This window comes from Durio zibethinus, chromosome 24, assembly GCF_047325235.1.
Source record: "Durio zibethinus cultivar Kanyao isolate XHJ-2024 chromosome 24, ASM4732523v1, whole genome shotgun sequence".
In the NCBI taxonomy this organism is placed as follows: Eukaryota; Viridiplantae; Streptophyta; class Magnoliopsida; order Malvales; family Malvaceae; genus Durio; species Durio zibethinus.
This window is the reverse complement of record NC_143185.1, coordinates 13,022,160-13,040,657: the sequence shown is the minus strand read 5'-3', so window position 1 is coordinate 13,040,657 and position 18,498 is coordinate 13,022,160. Positions and strand designations below refer to the sequence as shown.

General features: G+C 39.2%; 3 non-coding genes and 3 pseudogenes across 3 annotated transcripts; all 6 read left to right on the top strand.

Annotated features, from left to right (window-relative positions):
- The first annotated feature begins 110 nt into the window (after positions 1-110).
- Positions 111-3,026, top strand: LOC149511935 (25S ribosomal RNA; annotated as a pseudogene).
- A 1,591-nt stretch (positions 3,027-4,617) lies between these two features.
- LOC149511934 (5.8S ribosomal RNA) lies at positions 4,618-4,773 on the top strand. The gene has a single exon (XR_016333452.1). It is a non-coding gene; the product is annotated as a 5.8S ribosomal RNA (ribosomal RNA).
- A 229-nt stretch (positions 4,774-5,002) lies between these two features.
- On the top strand, positions 5,003-8,361 carry LOC149511933 (25S ribosomal RNA). Its single transcript, XR_016333445.1, has one exon. It is a non-coding gene; the product is annotated as a 25S ribosomal RNA (ribosomal RNA).
- Positions 8,362-13,377: 5,016 nt separating this feature from the next.
- On the top strand, positions 13,378-15,180 carry LOC149511932 (18S ribosomal RNA; annotated as a pseudogene).
- Positions 15,181-15,471: 291 nt separating this feature from the next.
- LOC149511931 (5.8S ribosomal RNA) lies at positions 15,472-15,627 on the top strand. The gene has a single exon (XR_016333444.1). It is a non-coding gene; the product is annotated as a 5.8S ribosomal RNA (ribosomal RNA).
- Positions 15,628-15,836: 209 nt separating this feature from the next.
- On the top strand, positions 15,837-18,027 carry LOC149511930 (25S ribosomal RNA; annotated as a pseudogene).
- The last annotated feature ends 471 nt before the right edge of the window (positions 18,028-18,498 follow it).

The following is an 18,498-nucleotide window of genomic DNA, read 5'->3' as shown; positions in this document are numbered from 1 at the left end:
ATGATCATCAGTGGTAAAGCTCACTATACGCCTCATCTCTGGTAAAGCACGCTTATTCTCCATCGAAACCCCATCGAACCCCCCACATCATTCAGTTGATGCTCACATCATGACCCTAGGTTAAGTAGGATTACCCACTAAGTTTAAGCATATCAGTAAGCAAAGGAAAAAAAAACTTACCAAAATTCCCCTAACAACAATGAGTGAATCAAGAAGAGCCTAGCTGGAGAATCAGGCATCCTCGATGTTCAAATTGTAGTCTAGAGAAGCGTCATTAGTAGTAGATCGACCCAAGTCCCATAGAAAAGGGCACCAAAGAGGGTGAGAGCCCCGTTGTGCCAGGACCCTATTGTACCACTAGGCATTGTCTATGAGGAAAGTTATTTGGGAAGACAACCCTAATCAGGTGTTAAATTCTATCTAAGGTTAAGTACATATGATAGATCGATAGCGAATAAGTCTTATAAGGGAAAGATAAAAAAGACTTTGAAAAGAGAGTCAAATAATGCTTCAAATTATTGGGAAAGAAGTAGATGGAGGCTGACGATGCACCCCAGTTGGATGTGGAATGGTAAGAACCAGTACATCAATCAGCTCGGGGCATGGACCAACACAGGCAATGGTGGTGGCCCAAGCTTGGGCTTTCAATATGCCCACAAAAATGTCATTACCACAATCATGGAATGTAGCACGTGCTAACTAGGCATGCCTTGGCACTCGCATGCTCTCAGTGTCGGCCTACGAGCTCCCTATTCGACTTGTCTTGAAACATGGACCAAAGAGTTTGACATGTGTACGAGTCAATGGGTTAGGAAACCCGTAAAATGCAAGAAAGCTAATTGGCATGATCCTTTGAAGGTGCACCACTGATCGACCTTGATATTCTAAAAAAGGTTCAAGTGTGAGCTTTACTGTCGAGACTTGAAAGATGGTGAACTATTCTTGAGTGGGGTGAAGCCAGAGGATGATACTGACGTGCAAATTTTTCATCTAACTTGGGTATAGGGGTGAAACACTAATCGAATCGTCTACTAACTAGTTCCCTTCAAAGGTGCCCTTAGGATAGCTAGAGCCCTTAGTGAGTTTTATAGGATAAAGCCAATGATTGGAGGCATCGAAAGTGCAATGCCCTTGACCTATTCTCAAACTTTAAATAGGTAGGATGGCACGACTGCTTCGTTGAGCCACACCACGGAATTGAGAGCTCTAAGTGGACCATTTTTGTTAAGCAGAACTGGCGATGTAGGATGAACCAAAAATTAAGTTACAGTGCCTAACTGCGTACTAACCTAGAACCCATAAAAGGAGTTGGTCAATTAAGGTAGTAGGACAGTAGCCATAGAAGTCAAAATTTGCTAAGGAGTGTGTAACAACTCATCTGCCGAATCAACTAGCCCCAAAAATGGATGGCACTTCAGTGCATGACCCATACTTGACCGTCGAGGCAAAGGCCAGCTTTGATAGGTAAAAAAGCACAATAGTTATCGTAAAATTTGAGGCACTAGGTCGAGAGAAGCAGTTGCTGGTGTAGATCTTGGTGGTAGTAGCAAATATTAAAATGAGAACTTGAAGGACAAAGAAGGAAAGGTTCCATGTGAATGACATTTACAAATGGGTTAATCGATCCTAAAAGATAAGGGAACTCGATTGAAAGCACATCCGGTACGAGCTTTAAATGGGAATCAGGTTAAAATTTTTGGATCATGACATGGTAATTGATGACAATGTTAAAGTGTTTAGAGACGTCGACGGGGGCCTTAGAAAGAGTTATCTTTTCTATTTAATGACATGCCCACCTTCGAAACGGTTTAGCCAGAGGTAGGGTCCAGTAGTTAGAAGAGCATTATAGATTGCATGGTGTCTGGTACACCCTTAGTGGCCGTTGAAAATTCTGAGGATCGAGTGCTTTCCCTGTCCGATCATACTCATAAGCCCATCAAGTCTCTAAGGTGAACAGCCTCTGGTTGATGAAACAATGTAGGCAAGGGAAGTTGGCAAAATGGATTTGTAACCTTAAGAAAAGGAATGGCTTTGAGGTTTGGGCACAAGGGTCCTAGTCCCAAACCCATCGATTATTGGTGCACTACTTGAGCTACTCTTGTAGTGAGAGCGAGTCATCACGTACCGACCAGGGGATGGACTAGGAACGGCTCCCTCAAGTGCTTTCCCTGGGCGATGAACATTCAACTCAAAACTATTATGAATAAGGGGAATTTAACTGTTTAATTAAAACAAAGCATTATAATGATCCCTGCAGATGGTCACACAATGTGATTTTTGCCTAGTGCTCAAAATTTCAAATTGAAGAAATTCAATGAAGTGCGAATAAACGGTGAGAGTAACTATAACTCTCTTAAGGTAGCCAAATATCTCGTCATCTAATTAGTGATGCACATGAATGGATTAATGAGATTCCTAGTGTCCTTATCTACTATCTAGTGAAACCATAACCAAAAGAATGGGCTTGGCAAAATAAAAGGGGAAAGAAGACCCATTTAAGCTTGACTCTAGTCCGACTTTGTGAAATGACTTGAGAGGTGTAGAATAAGCGACAGCCCTAGACGAAATTGAAATACCACTACTTTCAATGTTATTTTATTTATCCATGAATCAAAGACGATGCACGACCCCTTCTTTTGGACCCAAAGCTAGCCTTAATTAATCAATCTGGACAAAAAAATTATCAGGTAAGGAGTTTGGCTGGGGTGGCACACTTGTTAAAAGATAATGTAGGTGTCCTAAGTTAAACTCAACGAGAAAAAAAATCTTATTTGGAAAAAAAAGGTAAAAGCTCATTTGATTCTAATTTCCAATATGAATACAAATCTTAAAAGTGTGGCCTATCGATCCTTTAAACCTTCAGAATTTTTCCCTATTAACTTTCGATGGTAGGATAGTGGCCTACTATGGTGGTGATAGGTGACAGAGAAATAGGGTTTGATTCTAGAGAGGGAGCCTAAAAAATGGCTACCACATCCAAAAAAGATAGTAGGCATGCAAATTACCCTACCTTGACACGGGGAGGTGTGATAATAAATAACAATACTAGGCTCTATAAGCTTGATAATTGGAATGAGTACAATCTAAATCCCTTAATAAAGATCCATTGGAGGATAAGTCTAGTGCCAACAGGTACAATAATTCTAGCTCCAATAGCATATATTTAAGTTGTTATAGTTAAAAAGCTCGTAGTTGAAACTAGGGTTGGGTTATCTTATTTGCCTTACGATGAGCATTAGTCTACTCATTGGTACTAAAGACGATAAGCTACTAGCCTTAACTGGCCAAGTCATTTCTCCAACACTATTACTTTGAAAAAATTAGAGTGCTCAAAAAAGGCCTACACTTGAATACATTAGCATGGGATAACATCATAAGATTTGGGTCCTATTATGTTGGCCTTCGAAATCAGAGTAATGATTAACTGGGACAGGTAGAGGCATTCATATTCAATAGTCAGAGGTGAAATTCTTAGATTTATGAAAGATGAACAACTGTGAAAGCATTTGCCAAGGATGTTTTCATTAATTAAGAATGAAATTTGGAGGCTTGAAGATGATCAGATTTTGTCCTAGACTCAACCATAAATGATGTTGACCAAGGATCAATGAATGTTACTTTTAAGACTCTACCAACAGTTTATGAGAAATCAATGTCTTTGGGTTTCGAAGAGAATATGGTTGCAATGATAAAACTTAAATGAATTGATGGAAGGGCATCACTAAAAGTGGAGCTTGCAGTTTAATTTGACTCAACATAAGGAAATTTACTAGGTCTAAACATAGTAAGGATTGATAGATTAAGAGCTTTTTCTTGATTTTATGGGTGGTCGTGCATGGCCATTCCTAGTTGGTGGAGTGATTTACTTGGTTAATTCTATTAATGAACGAGACCTCAGCTTGCTAACTAGCTATGCAGAGGTGATCCTTTGTGGCTAGCTTCTTAGAGGGACTATGGCCACTTAGGCCAAAGAAGTTTGAAGCAATACTAGGTTTGTGATACCCTTAGATGTTTTGGGCTACACATCGCTACATTGATGTATTCAACTAGTCTATAGCCTTGGTCAATAGGCTAGGATAATCTTTGAAATTTCATTGTGCTAGGGATAGATCATTTCAATTATTGGTCGTCAATGAGGAATTCCTAGTAAATACGGGTCTTCAACTCGCATTGACTATGTCCCCACTCGTTGTACATGCCACCCATCGTTCTTATCAATTGAATGATCTGGTGAAGTGTTTGGATTAAAAAGATGTGGATAATTCACTGCTCATGTCACGAGAAGTCTACTGAACCTTATCATTTAGAGGAAGGAAAAGTTGTAGTAAGGTTTTTGTAGGTGAACCTACAAAAAGATCATTATCGAACTAGCTTAACGAAGGTAGGGGTGCCTTTATGCCCCAAACCTTTTTTGGCCCAGGGCATGAGTGATGGTCCTTTCATTCCACCTCCAGGTGGATGAAATGATTGGCATCATTACCCATGACCAAATAATGAACCCTTGAGTAAATCATGCCAAAGAGCCAGAATGAAAAATAGTGTTTGTGCTATCACCATCCCATTCGCGGTGTATTCGCTGGTGGCACCATGGCTCCTTTTATCAAGAATAATGAAAATGACTCTTGGCAACAAATATCTTAGCTCTTGAATCGATGAAGAAAGTAATAAACTGTGATACTTGGTGTGAATTGTAGTATCCTATGAACCATTGAATCTTTGAACTTAAGTTATGCCCTAGGCCATTAGGCCAAGGGCATGCCTACCTGGGTGTCAAGCATTGTCACCTTCAACACCTTGCCTATCAAGCTTTAGGTGAGGGGGTAAAAACTGGCCTCCCATGATCTCATCAATTATGGTTGGCCTAAAAATGAGTATTCAGTAACGATAGTGCCATGATCATCAGTGGTAAAGCTCACTATACGCCTCATCTCTGGTAAAGCATGCTTATTCTCCATCGAAACCCCATCGAACCCCCCACATCATTCAGTTGATGCTCACATCATGACCCTAGGTTAAGTAGGATTACCCACTAAGTTTAAGCATATCAGTAAGCAAAGGAAAAAAAAACTTACCAAAATTCCCCTAACAACAATGAGTGAATCAAAAAGAGCCTAGCTTGAGAATCAGGCATCCTCGATGTTCAAATTGTAGTCTAGAGAAGCGTCATTAGTAGTAGATCGACCCAAGTCCCATAAAAAGGGGCACCAAAGAGGGTGAGAGCCCCGTTGTGCCAGGACCCTATTGTACCACTAGGCATTGTCTATGAGGAAAGTTATTTGGGAAGACAACCCTAATCAGGTGTTAAATTCTATCTAAGGTTAAGTACATATGATAGATCGATAACGAATAAGTCTTATAAGGGAAAGATAAAAAAGATTTTGAAAAGAGAGTCAAATAATGCTTCAAATTATTGGGAAAGAAGTAGATGGAGGCTGACGATGCACCCCAGTTGGATGTGGAATGGTAAGAACCAGTACATCAATCAGCTCGGGGCATGGACCAACACAGGCAATGGTGGTGGCCCAAGCTTAGGCTTTCAATATGCCCACAAAAATGTCATTACCACAATCATAGAATGTAGCACGTGCTAACTAGGCATGCCTTGGCACTCGCATGCTCTCAGTGTCGGCCTACGAGCTCCCTATTCGACTTGTCTTGAAACATGGACCAAAGAGTCTGACATGTGTACGAGTCAATGGGTTAGGAAACCCGTAAAATGCAAGAAAGCTAATTGGCATGATCCTTTGCAGGTGCACCACTGATCGACCTTGATATTCTAAAAAAGGTTCAAGTGTGAGCTTTACTGTCGAGACTTGAAAGATGGTGAACTATTCTTGAGTGGGGTGAAGCCAGAGGATGATACTGACGTGCAAATCTTTCATCTAACTTGGGTATAGGGGTGAAACACTAATCGAATCGTCTACTAACTAGTCCCTTCAAAGGTGCCCTTAGGATAGCTAGAGCCTTTAGTGAGTTTTATAGGATAAAGCCAATGATTGGAGGCATCGAAAGTGCAATGCCCTTGACCTATTCTCAAACTTTAAATAGGTAGGATGGCACGACTGCTTCGTTGAGCCACACCACGGAATTGAGAGCTCTAAATGGACCATTTTTGTTAAGCAGAACTGGCGATGTAGGATGAACCAAAAATTAAGTTACAGTGCCCAACTGCGTACTAACCTAGAACCCATAAAAGGAGTTGGTCAATTAAGGTAGTAGGACAGTAGCCATAGAAGTCAAAATTTGCTAAGGAGTGTGTAACAACTCATCTGCCGAATCAACTAGCCCCAAAAATGGATGGCACTTCAGTGCATGACCCATACTTGACCGTCGAGGCAAAGGCCAGCTTTGATAGGTAAAAAAGCACAATAGTTATCATAAAATTTGAGGCACTAGGTCGAGAGGAGCAGTTGCTGGTGTAGATCTTGGTGGTAGTAGCAAATATTGAAATGAGAACTTGAAGGACAAAGAAGGAAAGGTTCCATGTGAATGACATTTACACATGGGTTAATCGATCCTAAAAGATAAGGGAAGCTCGATTGAAAGCACATCCGGTACGAGCTTTAAATGGGAATCAGGTTAAAATTCTTGGATCATGACATGGTAATTGATGACAATGTTAAAGTGTTTAGAGACGTCGACGGGGGCCTTAGAAAGAGTTATCTTTTCTATTTAATGACATGCCCACCTTCGAAACAGTTTAGCCAGAGGTAGGGTCCAGTAGTTAGAAAAGCATTATAGATTGCATGGTGTCTGGTACACCCTTAGTGGCCGTTGAAAATTCTGAGGATCGAGTGCTTTCCCTGTCCGATCATACTCATAAGCCCATCAAGTCTCTAAGGTGAACAGCCTCTGGTTGATGAAACAATGTAGGCAAGGGAAGTTGGCAAAATGGATTTGTAACCTTAGGAAAAGGAATGGCTTTGAGGTTTGGGCACAAGGGTCCTAGTCCCAAACCCATCGATTATTGGTGCACTGCTTGAGCTACTCTTGTAGTGAGAGCGAGTCATCACGTACCGACCAGGGGATGGACTAGGAACGGCTCCCTCAAGTGCTTTCCCTGGGCGATGAACATTCAACTCAAAACTATTATGAATAAGGGGAATTTAACTGTTTAATTAAAACAAAGCATTATAATGATCCCTGCAGATGGTCACACAATGTGATTTTTGCCTAGTGCTCAAAATTTCAAATTGAAGAAATTCAATGAAGTGCGAATAAACGGTGAGAGTAACTATAACTCTCTTAAGGTAGCCAAATATCTCGTCATCTAATTAGTGATGCACATGAATGGATTAATGAGATTCCTAGTGTCCTTATCTACTATCTAGTGAAACCATAACCAAAAGAATGGGCTTGGCGAAATAAAAGGGGAAAGAAGACCCATTTAAGCTTGACTCTAGTCCGACTTTGTGAAATGACTTGAGAGGTGTAGAATAAGCGACAGCCCTAGACGAAATTGAAATACCACTACTTTCAATGTTATTTTATTTATCCATGAATCAAAGACGATGCACGACCCCTTCTTTTAGACCCAAAGCTAGCCTTAATTAATCAATCTGGACAAAAAAATTATCAGGTAAGGAGTTTGGCTGGGGTGGCACACCTGTTAAAAGATAATGTAGGTGTCCTAAGTTAAACTCAACGAGAAAAAAAATCTTATTTGGAAAAAAATGGTAAAAGCTCATTTGATTCTAATTTCCAATATGAATACAAATCTTAAAAGTGTGGCCTATCGATCCTTTAAACCTTCAGAATTTGAAGCTAGAGGTGTTAAAAAAGTAACGACAAGGATAACTAGCTTGCAGCAGCCAAGCATTCATAGTGACATTACTTTTTGATCCTTCGATGTTAGCTCTTCCTATCATTATGAAGTAGAATTTACCAAGTGTTGGATTGTTTAGCCACCAATAGGGAACATGAGTAGGGTTTAGACTATCGTGAGACAAGTTAGTTTTACCCTACTGATGGCAGCATCACAATAGTAAGTCAACCTAGTATGAGAGGAACCATTGATTCATACAATTGGTCATCGCACTTGGTTAAAAAGCCAGAGACATGAAGCTATCATGCACTGGATTATGACTAAATGCCTCTAAGTCAAAATTTGGGCTAGAAACGATACACGTGCCCACCACCTGATTGTCGACTTTTAGTAGGGGCCTATGGCCTTCGAAGGCACATTTCATAGGTGTAGCCCCTATGGTGGACAAGATGCATGGGCCTCTTTAGAGCTCAATTCTTATTGAGCAATGGGTAGAATCTTTTGCAAATGATTTAACTCAATGGGGTATTGTAAGTGGCAAAATGGCCTTGTTGCCTCGATCCTCTGAGATTTAACCCTTTGTTGCTTTGATTCATCCATCTCCCCTTCTCATGCATTAAAGCCTTCTTACTTCATTTTTTTGCATTGCACCCTTCTAAGGTTGGGGATGAAGTGTGTTCCTTATTGCAATCGATTTGATCAGGTGATGACATAGCGTCCAAGTAAACGGTGACCAAATGCCTTTAGTATTTGTTATAGAGATAGGCTCACCCTTGGTGTGGGCTCTTACCTTAATCTCCATCGACACACACTGGCCCTTAATATAGGTTATTACCTTGAATGCCATCGATTGTATTTAACCTTCGATTGTTGTGTAGGTAATAGCATCAAACATCATTAGTAGATGCTGGCCCATTCTTGCCTTGGACACTACTAGCAGATGTTGACCCATTCGTGTAGGATGTTACCTTGGACACCTTTTTGGTAGAAGGGAGCTCTTGCCTTAGCCACTATTGGCACAAGCAGGTAGTTTCCTCAAACACTATCAACACATGCTAGGCCACGCACCACGCGAAGGTATCCTAGGCTTGGGCCACTCACCATGCATACTATGACTAAGCAGTAGGTGGGTTCAAGCACATATTCATATTTTTGCCATGTCAGTGCTCTTTTTATGGCTTGTAAATTCATATAACATTCCTTTAAGCCTTCATGTGAAGTTTCATGGCAAGATGACTCATTTTCTATTTTTCATGATTTTTAAAATTTTTCATGGCTTAGGATTTTTTAAAATTTTTTTAGAAGGAGTTTTAGCCCCAAATTTGGTATACCCGATCCTTGTATTTTTTTGGCATCCATAAAAAAATTCAGCTAAAAAATTGAAGCATAAAAGATTTTGTGGCCATTTGAAAAAAGCATCCCCATTTCAAACACTTGAATGGCTACAGGCTCTAAACCTATAAAAGCCCTTATGCTCTTTAAGAGGGTGTGAGTAATCGAGGTTGCTTGAGGGATAATTGGCCATATAAAGGCTAAGGACTAGCACCTATCCCACATCATGTGCACACACCCCAATCCTAGCCTCTTCTTCTAATCGTCGAAACCCCTAATGCCACCAATCAAGTTCTTTCGTAATGCTTTAGCGATAGTGCCCTTAGCAAAAAAATACAACACCAGCACATGCCTGAGCCCAGCATATGCACCATGGCCAGGAATCAAACTTCGACCATGGCTTCACCTATCATCGATACATACTGGCACATGGTGCAGGCCAATGCCTCACCATCATGGCACAAGCTAGCTTTTAGTACGGCACTTTGCTTGACTACCATTGGCATAAGCTAGCTTTTGGTATAGGTAATTGCCTCAACCATCATCAGCACATATTGGCCCTTAGTGCAGGCATATGCCTCAATCAGCATCAAAAGAATATGGCTCTTTCATGTGAGCAGTTGCCTCAAACACCATCGCACATGCTATTATGGGAATTTACCTCAAACACCATCAGCACATGCTAGGCCTAGAGCAAGCACATGCCTTGACCACCACTGGCACCAATGGACCCTTGGTGTGGGATATACTTGTTTGAAAAAAGTGACCCTATTTAAGACATTTTAATGTCTATTGCTAACATATCTATAAAATCTTTTATGCTCTTTAGGGGATGGTTATCCAAGTGCCCCTTTTCCTCCCCACGGGGGGAGTAGGTGTGCATGATGGGCCTTTCATTGGATACATCCATGGTAAAGTCCCTGGGGCAAAATCCAGGCCGTGCACACCTTTTAGCCATGTTGTCTAGAGATTAGTCGTTTCGATAACTCACAGGAGCTTGTGGCCACAACTAGTTTGCGTGCACTTGGAAAAGGCTGAGCTCAAACCTATACCTGTGGTTAATGCTGCCCCATACCCAAGACTAAGTCCCTGAATTAGGCAACAGCTCCCTGGGGTGGTGCAACAAAAGCTACTTATGATACCCTAGCCTAAATAATAATTGGGCTAGACTAATACCAAGGCCTATTAGTTTATTAAGAGATTGATTAGTAAAAGAAAAAGGGTTAAGTTATTAAATGAAAGAAAACATAGGGCTAAACTAATACCAAAGCCTATCAGTTTATTAAGAGACTAATTAGTCAAACAAAAAAGGTTGGGATATTAAATAAAAGAAAACCTAGCTATCCAGAAACAAAAAGGAAATGAGAGTTTTTCTTTCTTATCTTCCTTGGGGTTAGAGAATATGAAAAATCAAGTTGGAGATTTAAAATCGGAGGCTACAATCAAGTTAATCCCTTAAAGGTGAATACATGCCCTCTTTTTATTTAAAAAAAAAAACCATTTTGGTTCTTATTATATGGAGTTAAAGTTTTGAAAGAAAAACTAAGAAAATTATGAAATTTTTCATTAATCTTCAGGATCTATTTGGGTAAATTATTGGGCTTTGTTTATTTTATGTTCTTAAGATTTATTGATGATTATTGAATGGAGTTTAAGGCTGAAAGTAGGGATTTGAGTTTTTAAAGATTGAAGAAGAAATTCTATTTTTAAATGAGATACTATGATCAGCAATAGTGAATCAAAATGGAATTTTTTTATTAATGGATAGATTATTGCTATGATTATTATATACCGTTGAAAAGCATGTTGAATCTGCTTTCTAATGAAATAAACAGAAGTCAAATTTGAGTTTTTTTATGAAGAGTTGTCTAATTTTAACTTAAAGATATGCACGCTGTAAGGCAATAGCATCAAGGTTAAATTTTGAAAATTATCTTAATTTTTATATAAGGAATTACAAATTAAGCTATATATGTTTGGAAAGCTTATTGAGTCTACTTTCTAACGAAACAAGCGGAATTGAACTTGGAGTTTCTTATGAATAAATACTTAATTTTTATTAGAAGGTATACAGGCTGTCTGGCAGCAGCATATAACGTAGATTGCAAAACTTGTTATAATTAATCCATAAGGAATCACGAGATGGGCCATATATGGTTAGAAAGCTTATCGAGTCTAGTTTCTAACACATTAAAAAGATTTTAATTTTGAGTTGGATATCTCAAGATGTGATTATTTTAGTGAAAGTAGCACAGGCTGCCAGAATTAGTTGCTTGAGTTAGTTTTTGTTTAACTTAATTGTTTTGGTACAGTGGTCTCAAATGGCTTGATTAATTACTATTATGTTGAAATTATCTTGAATAGGCCATTAATTATTTGGGGAGAAAAACTAGGTGATGAAATTGGAAGGAGGTAACTAGAATCTCACATACTTTACTTGTTTTTGAACCTATATATATGTATGTTTCTAAATAAGTAAACATTTTATTTCATTAATTTCAATGTATGAAAGTAGGATCAAGCATATGGTTATTTTGAATTTCTCTATATAAATGATGGATCATGCTTATGAATGAAATGAAAAAAAAATTATTTATGTTTAAAGAATGATTTTATGATAGCTACATTTTTACATCCCTGAAAAGTGGGATCATCGACACCTGAACTAGTTCTATGGCCCTGGCTAATGGGTTATAGTAGTTAGCATAAAGCCCTAGCTAGCAGGTTATAATAGTTAGCAATGATCATGAGGATGAAATCATCGATACGGCCAATATCATGGGTTATAGTAGTGACCATAGCTAATGATAAACGAATGATAATGATGATTTATGATGATGATAATTTATGATTATTTTAAACATTGATCCATGATTTGTATGAAATATGTATTAGATTGCGATTTATGATTTATAATTGATGAATTGATATGTTTTGACATTGATTTATGAATTTATGAAATGTTTGACAAAATGATGATCTTTGAAATATTTTGACATTATGATTTGACAAATATTTTGAATGATCTATATGATATGTATGAAAATGATGCTTGATCCTATAAGGAGTGTGAGCCTATACTTGCTAAGCTATGGTTTGCTCATTCCCCTTTTACATTTCTTTATAGATGAGAAAATGATAAGTTTACTTAGTTTTGTGAAAAGCTAGAAGATCTAATGGAAAAGATTACTTAGTCATTGAAGACAATGTTGGCCAATGAGATCTTATGAAACGATTTTATATTTTAATATGGTTTGTATTTGGATATATAAAGATGTATCATTAGTTAGATTAAAGATATTGATTTTACTTGGCTGATTATATCAGTTTATTAAAGAATTTTAGAATGATTAAGAAAGCAAGCTTCATATTACTTTGGAGTTTACTTCAAGGTAATATGGTCGTGTTGCGTCTTGGTCTCAGAGCATGAAAATACTATCACTAGCTTGGGTAGCCACGTCTCTCGAATATTTGGCAATTTTGTGGTCCCTTCTTATTAACCCAAAAAATGCCTTAACTTGACCAAGCTTGTGCATGCAGTCAATGCAGCCTAAGACCCTAGGAACAAGTCCCTAAATCGAGCAACATTCCCCTAGGGTGGTGACAGCAAAGTTTGCATGTGTGGTCCCTTCCAGACCAAGCATTGATGGTGTCGTGCCATTATTGCCTGTTGGATGGCTAGGGTAGTCTTGTGGCCCTTGCTTATGTTTTTCCCTTGCCAAGCAATTGTAGCATGGCCTTGTGCATTGTTTCCTCCGCTCGCTCGTTCAGTAATCAATCAGGTGGGTTATGGATTGTTGTGCGTAGATGCTACCATTTATATGCAATGGGCATAAAGTGGTGCTATGGTTGTTCTTGTTGGTAGGCTCTATGCTCGATGCATTAATCTGTCAACTTGTCATCCTCTTCAATCATCTTCTATGTGGTCATTGTACCCTGAGGATGCGATCAAGATCTTATGCTGCATTCCTAAATTGATGAAAATCAGATGTCTTGTCATCCCTCATTCACCTTGTTTCCTTGAGGCTATAGGTCCAACCTTAATCATGCCATGTGTCCCAAGTGTGCCACCTAAACCCCTATGGCTACATTGGTGTGTCAGTGTTCAATCGTGCTTTTAGATGTGAAACATTTGATAGGTGTGGGCCAACTGCCCTTATTCATCTAGTGATATGCATTTTACATGCTTGACACACATGATGCTTATGTTTCAAGTTGGCTTTCTTTGCCATTCAGTTAGTGTTTAAAGCCCATATGGTGCCAATGTTTCAAAAGAATACTACCTAGTTGATCCTACTAATAGTCATATGCTTGTCTCAAAGATTAAGCCATGGATATGTAAGTATAAACTAATTTAGATTATGAAACTGTGAATGGCTCATTAAATCAGTTAAGTGTGTTTGATGGTATTTACTACTCTGATAATTGTAGTAATTCTATAGCTAATACGAGCAACACACCCTAACTTTTGGAAGGGATGCATTTATTAGATAAAAGGTTAATGTGGGCTTTGCCCATTGCTCTGATGATTCATGATAACTTGATGGATAACATGGCTTTTGTGCCGGTGATGCATCATTCAAATTTCTACCCTAACAACTTTTAATGGTAAGATAATGGCCTACTATGGTGGTGATAGGTGACAGAGAATTAGGGTTTAATTCTAGAGAAGGAGTATGAGAAATGGCTACCACATCTAAGGAAAGTGGCAGGCACGTAAATTACCCAATCTTGACATGAGAAGGTAGTGACAATAAATAACAATATTAGGCTCATAAGTCTAGTAATTGGAATGAGTACAATCTAAATCCTTTAATGAGGATCCATTAGAGGGCAAGTCGAGTGTAGCAACGATGGTAATTCTAGCTTCAATAGCATATAATTAAGTTATTACAGTTAAAAAACCTATAGTTGGATCTAGGGTTAGGTCATCCGATCTGCCTTTTGGTGAGCATTGGTCTACTTATCCCTATTGTCGGTGATGCACTCCTGGCCTTAACTAGCTAGGTCATTCTACTGAAGCTGTTACTTTGAAGAAATTAGAGTGCTAAAAGTAAGCGTACGCTTGTTTACATTAGCATGGGATAGCACCATAGGATTTTAATCCTATTATGTTGGCCTTTGGGATCAGAGTAATGATTAACACGGATAGTTGGGGGCATTCATATTTCATAGTCTGAGGTGAAATGCTTGGATTTATGAAAGATAAACAACTATGAAAGCATTTGCTAAGGATGTTTTCATAATCAAGAACGAAAGTTAAGGGCTAAAAAATGATTAGATACTGTCCTAGTCTTAACTATAAATTATACTGACCAAGGATCAATGGATGTTACTTTTAGGACTCCATCGACACCTTATGAGAAATCAAAGTCTTTGGGTTCCAAGAGGAGTATGGTTACAAGGCTAAAACTTAAAAGAATTGATGGAAGGGCAACACTAAGAGTGGAGCCTATGACTTAATTTGACTTAATATAGAGAAACTTACTAGGTCCAGATATAATAAGGATTAATAGACTAAGAGCTCTCTCTTAATTCTATGAGTGGTGGTGCATGGCCGTTCTTAGTTGGTGGAGCAATTTGTCTAGTTCATTTTGTTAATGAATGAGACCTCAACCTACTAACTAGCTACATAGGGATGATCTTTCATGGCTAGCTTTCCAAAGGGACTATGGTTGCTTAAGCCAAGAAAGTTTGAGACAATAATAGGTCTATGATGCCTTTCAATGTTCTAAGCCACACGTGCATAACATTGATGTATTCAACGAGTTTATAGCCTTGGCTGATAGGATCAGGAAATCTTTGAAATTTCATCATGATGGGGATAGATCATTGCAATTGTTGATCTTCAACAAGGAATTCCTAGTAAGCACGAGTCATCAGCTTACATTGACTATGTCCCTACCTTTTGTACACATCACCCTTACTCCTACCAATTGAATGGTTAGGTGAAGTGTTCAGATTGTGACGACGTAGATGGTTTGCTACTCATGGCATTGTGAGAAATCTACTAAACCTTATCATTTAGAGGAAGGAAAAGTCATAACAATGTTTTTGTAGGTGAACTTACAAAAGGATCATTGTCGAAACCAACTCATCGAACAACTCGTGAATGCATTAATGAAACACCAAGGGGGCAAGGGTGCCTCTATGCCTCGAGCCCCTTTCGACCTTGGGGGTGTGTGACGGTCACTTCATTCTACCTTCTAGGAGGATGACATGATCGACATCATAGCCCACAGTTGAATAACAACCCCTCTGCATGAATCGCACCATGGAACCAAAATAAAAAAGAATGTATGTATCGTTGCCATCCCATTTGCATTGTTTGCACGAGTGGCACCGTAGCTCATTTCGTTGTGAAAAACCAAAATGACACTTAGCAAAGGATATCTCGGCTCTTTCATCAATGAATAACATAGTGAAATGTGATACTTAGTGTGAATTATAGAATCTCGTGAACCATTGAGTCTTTGAACGCAAGTTGCACCCTAAGTCATTAGGTTGAGGGCACGCCTACCTTGGTGTCATACATCATCATCCCTAACCCTCTGCCCATCAAGCTCTAGGTAAGGGGGCGGAAGTTGGCCCCTTACGATCTCGTCAATCATGGTTGGCCCAAAAGTGAGTCTTTGACAACGATAGCACTATTACCATCGGAGGTAAAGCTCATTGCATGCCTTGTTTCCAATGATGCACACTAATTGTCCATCCAGACCCTATCGAATCCCCTATATCGTAACCATAGGTTAGGTGGTATTACCCGTTGAGTTTAAGCATATCAATAAGTGAAGGAAAAGAAACTTACTAGGATTCCCCTAGTAATGGTAGGTGAACCAAAAAGACCCAAGCTTGAGAATTAGGTGCTTAAGCGTGCGACTTATACCCGACCATTGGGGCAAAAGCCAAGCCTTATTGAATTGGAATGCATGGCATTTGTCACAAAATTCTGGGCACGAGCTTGGGCAGAGCAGTTGTTAGTGCATATTTTGGTGGTAGTAGCAAATATTCAGATGAGAACTTTGAAGGCTGAAAATGGGAAAGGTTTCATGTGAATGGCACTTACACATGGGTTAGTCGATCCTAAAAGATGGGAGAAGCTTGTTCAAAAGTGCATCCAGTGCGAGCTTTGACAAGGAATCAAATTAAAATTCTTAAACCTAGATGCGATGGCTAATGGTAATGTTAGAGAGTCAGAAAATGTTGGCGAGGGCCTCGAAAAGAGTTATCTTTTTTATTTAATAGCTTGTCTACCCTAGAAATGGCTTAGCTAGAGGTAAGGTCTAGCGGTTGGAAGAGTACGGTATGTCATGTGATGTTTGATGTGCCCCCAGCAGCCTTTGAAAATCTAGAAGATTGAGTGCCATCTGTGTTCAATCATACTCATAACTACTTCAGGTCTCCAAGGTGAATAGCCTCTAGTTTATGGAACAATGTATCCAAGAGAAGTCAGCAAAATAGATCTATAACCTAGGGAAAAGGATTGGCTTTAAGGGTTGGGCATGGGGGTCCTAGTCCTAAGTATGACAACTATCAGTGTACTACTCGAGCTACTCCTACAATGAGGTGGGTCTTTACATGCCAATTAGGGGACAGACTGGGAATAGCTCCCTTGAGGGCCTTTCTCAGGTGACAAATAGTCAACTTAAAACTAGTATGGATAAGGGGAATTTGACTGTTTAATTAAAATAAAGCATTGCGATGGTCCATACAGATGCTCATGCAATATGATTTTTTCCCAGAGCTTTGAATGTCAAAAGTGAAGAAATTCAACCAAGTGTGGGTAAACAGCGGGAGTAACTATGACTCTTTTAAGGTTGCCAAATGCCTCATCATCTAATTAGTGATGTGCATGAATGGATTAATAAGATTCCCATTGTCCTTGTCTACTATCTAGCAAAACCATAGCCAAGGGAATGGGTTTAGTAGAATCAACAGGGAAAAAAGACCTTGTTGAGCTTAACTCTAGTTTGATTTGGTGAAATGACTTGAGAGGTGTAGGATATGTGGGAACCCTCAAGAAAAATTGAAATACCACTACTTTTAATGTTATTTTACTTATTCCATGGATTGAAGGTGGGGTATGTCCCCTTTTTTTAGACCCAAGGCCAACCTTAGTCAATTGATCTGGTAGAAAACATTGTTAGGTAAGGACTTTAGCTGGGGTGGCACATCTATTGAAAGATAATGCAGGTGTCCTAAGTTAAGTTGAATGAGAATAGAAATATCATATGGAACAAAAGGGTAAAAGTTCATTTGATTCTGATTTCTAATACGAATATGAACCATGAAAGCATCGCTTATCGATCTTTTAGACCTTCAGAATTTGAAACTAGAGGTGTCAAAAAAGTTCCCACAAAGATAACTGGCTTGTGGCAGGCAAGAGTTCATAGCAGCTTGCTTTTTGATCCTTTAGTGTTGGCTCTTCCTATCATTGTGAAGCAAAATTCATCAAGTGTTGGATTGTTCACCAACCATAAGGAATATGAGCTAGGTTTAGACTTTCCTAAGATAGGTTAGTTTTACCCTATTGATGGTAACATCACAATAGTAATTCAATCTAGTATGAGAGGAACCATTGATTCATATAATTGATCATCTTGATTGGTTGAAAAACTAGTGGCACAAAGCTATCATGCACTATATTATGACTGACAGCCTCTAAGTCAGAATACAAGCTAGAAATGATGCATGCACCCGCCACCCAATTACCGACCTATAGTAAGGGCCCATAGCCCCTAAGGGCATGTCTTGTAGGTGCAACCCCTAGAGTGAACAAGCCATATGGACCTTCTTGGAGCTCAATTCCCATCGAGTGGTGGAAAAAATCTTTTATAGATGACTTAAATACGTGATAAGGTATTGTAAGTGGCAAAGTGGCTTTGTTACCATGATCCATTGAGACTCAACACTTTGTTGCTTCGATTCGTCCCTCCCTCTACATCCACTAAAGCCCTATCACTTCATTTTTTTACAATGCACTTCTCTAGGGTTGTGGATGAATGGTGTTCCCCATTGCAACTGATTTGGTCAAGTGATGACATCTCTCTCTCAGGCATCCAAGTAAACGATAACCAAATGCCCTTAATATTTGTTATAGGGATAGGCTTGCCCTCAGTGTGAGTACTTGCCTCGATCTCCATTGACACATGCTGTCCTCTAGTGCTGGTTGTTACCTCAAACGCCATTGATCACATTGAGCCCTTGGTTACTACATGGGCAATCATATCCAACATCGTTGGCATATGCTAGCCTATTCTTGCCTTAGACACTATTAGCAGATGCTAACCCCTTTGTATGAGATATTGCCTCGGACACTATCACCAGATGCTGGTGATGTTTGAGTGAACACTTTCCTTAACCACCGTTAGGAAACAGGCCCTTGATATGGGTTGTTACCC